The sequence below is a fragment of the Propithecus coquereli genome, unplaced genomic scaffold (genome assembly GCF_000956105.1).
Source record: "Propithecus coquereli isolate 6110/MARCELLA unplaced genomic scaffold, Pcoq_1.0 Scaffold36, whole genome shotgun sequence".
NCBI lineage: Eukaryota > Metazoa > Chordata > Mammalia > Primates > Indriidae > Propithecus > Propithecus coquereli.
Genome location: NW_012149285.1, coordinates 6,391,740 through 6,394,728, shown reverse-complemented (window position 1 = coordinate 6,394,728; position 2,989 = coordinate 6,391,740). Strand labels below are relative to the sequence as shown.

Below are 2,989 nucleotides of genomic sequence, written 5' to 3'. Positions count from 1 at the left end.
ATAAACTTTATGAGGCATGCTTTAAAAAATAAAGCCAAAAAGAAATGAAAAAATTTGAGGAAAAAAATAGTTAAAACAGAGAAACTCACATTTAATTCAGATATTAGAATTATCAGAAAGAGACTTTAAAATGGCTATGATGCATTTGTGGTTTCTGCTTATAATGGAGAAACCTGTAAAGAGCATTACTCATAGCCTAACAAGAAGTCAGATAATCCACAAAATTATAACTTTTCTAGGACACAACCAGAAACTGAGGTCTCAGGGTAACCAACTAGCCTGAACTCTAAGGAAACACAAGCTTCTCCAATATGAGATGGATCACAAGCAATTACTTGTCTGGAGCAAACCATGGGGGAAAGAGAGATACACAAGCTGGTGAGAAGAATTCAGTTAAATTTTTATCAAAGTTGCTAAATACCTTTATACTTAGTATGTTCAATAAAATGAAAATTAAAAAGAGATGGAAAAATGAATAACTCCAACAGAAACTGGGATCTACAAAGAACAATCAAATGTTCAGTCTAAAACTGAAATATATAATATCTGAAATTAAGAACTTACTAAATGGATTTAATAGAACAACAGACATAGTTAAAGAGAGGGTTAGTAAACTGGAAGATAGTTTAGTAGAAAATCTCAACACTGGGCTGGGCACGGTGGCACACGCCTGTAATCCTAGCACTGTGGGAGGCTGAGGCAGGAAGATCCCTTGAGTTCAGGAGTTCAAGACCAGCCTCAGCAAGAGCAAGACCCCATTTCTACTAAAAATAGAAAAAATTGCTGGGAACTACTAAAAATATTAATAGAAAAAAATTGGCTGGGCGTGGTGGTGCTCACCTGTAGTCCCAGCTACTCGAAAGGCTGAGGCAGGAGGATCTCCAGCCCAGGAGTTTGAGGTTACTGTGGGCTAGGCTGACCCAATGGCACTGCAGCCCCGGGCAACAGAGTGAGACACTGACTCACCAAAGGAAAAAAAAAACTACCACACCCTAAGAGACATACCTGAAATATACGGACACCAAAAGATAGAAAACAGAAGGATACCATATAAACACTAGGTAAAGAAGGCTACTATATCTATATTAACATCAAAGTAGACCTTAGGCAAAAGGTATTACTAGAGATAAAGGGGGAGATTTCACAATGATAAAAGTATCAAATTATTAATAACAGGTTGATATAATTAATATGCAACAAACTGTAAATAAAATTTGTATGGCAACAAATAACACAGATTCAAAATAAATAAATCTTCAAAAACTAAAAAAATAATAATTATAATGGATAAATCCACAATCACAGTTGGTAAATTTAACAAACATTTCTAAATTTAACCAATATTTCTGCTGATAGAATAAGCAGACCAAAAAATCGTAAGTATATAGATTTGAACAATCCAATTTTCCACTTTGAACTAATATAGGACACTAAACACAACTACACAGTTCTTGCTTCTTTTACATTCTTTTCAAGTGCATATGAAACACTCACCAAGGACTAAATGCTAGAAGATGAAGCAAGTCTCAACAAATACAAAAAATTTAAATCATGAATCATGTGTTTTGTGAACACCACAGAATTACACTAAAAATCAATTACAGAAAGATAACTAGAAATTCCTCCAAATGTTTGGAAATTAAGAAATGCAATTCTGAATAACTCATAAATCAAATACAAACAACCACATTGGAAATTTTAAAATATTTTTATCTGAATGATAATGAAAATACAACAGATGAAAACATGTGAGATACAACTAAAGCAAAACTCATACATATCTATAAATGCTTACTATTGGAAATTAGACAAGTTGAAAAATCAATGTTCTAAGCTTCCATCATAGGAAGCTAGGAAAAAAGAACAGCCAGATACAGTGGCTCATGCCTATAATCCCAGTACTTTGGGAGGCCAAGGTGGGAGGATCATTTGATGCCAGTTAGAGACCAGCCTGAGCAACAAAGGGAGACCCTGTGTCTACGAAAAACAGAAAAATTAGCTGGGTGTGGTGGTGCGTGCCTGTAGTCCTACTCAGGAGGCTGAGGTGGGAGGATGGCATGAGCCCAGAATTTTGAGGTTGCAGTGAGAAGAGGAGAGGAAAGAGGAGAAAGGAGAGAGAAGAGAGAGAGAAGAGAATATTAATCCAAGGAAAGTGTAAAAAAAATTTTCTTTAAGACAACAATCCCTCGCGCTCCTCCTTTCTGACTTGGGCCCGGCGGAATGGCTCCCGCAAAGAAGGGTGGCGAGAAAAAGAAGGGCCGTTCTGCCATCAACGAAGTGGTGACCCGAGAATACACCATCAACATTCACAAGCGCATCCATGGAGTGGGCTTCAAGAAGCGTGCCCCTCGGGCACTCAAAGAGATCAGGAAATTTGCCATGAAGGAGATGGGAACTCCAGATGTGCGCATTGATACCAGGCTCAACAAAGCTGTCTGGACCAAAGGAATAAGGAATGTCCTATACCGGATCCGTGTGCGGTTGTCCAGAAAACGTAATGAGGATGAAGATTCACCAAACAAGCTCTATACTTTGGTTACCTATGTACCTGTTACCACTTTCAAAAATCTACAGACAGTCAACGTGGATGAGAACTAACCACTGATTGTCAGACATATCAAATAAAGTTAAAAAACCACTGCCAAAAAAAAAATATCTTGCATATAGCCAGCTTTAGCAGCAGTATTCTCATTTTTATCTCTTAACCTCAAACAGTATAACTGTCCTTTACTACCTTAAATAGGAAACACATGCACACACACATGTACACATTATTAATATTTATCATTTTACTGGTTGGCTGATACATTTGGATGCAAAATATATATAGTAGAAATACATATTACTCCAATGATTGCACCCCATATAAGTTCACAGCTCCCAACATTTCCCCAACACATATAGGCTCAAGGTCCTAAAAGTCATTGGCCATGCCTCCCTCTGCCCATATTTATTGAGGTGTAATTTATATAATGTATAGTTATATACA

At 37.0% G+C, this 2,989-nt stretch overlaps 1 protein-coding gene and 1 pseudogene across 2 annotated transcripts in view; one reads left to right on the top strand and one right to left on the bottom strand.

The window, feature by feature from the left end:
* Positions 1–2,989, bottom strand: part of ARHGAP32 (Rho GTPase activating protein 32) — a 297,626-nt gene that overhangs the window by 283,837 nt on the left and 10,800 nt on the right. The window lies entirely within an intron of this gene.
* Positions 2,185–2,653, top strand: LOC105816293 (annotated as a pseudogene). The gene has a single exon (XR_001137786.1). The product of XR_001137786.1 is annotated as a 60S ribosomal protein L31 pseudogene (transcript).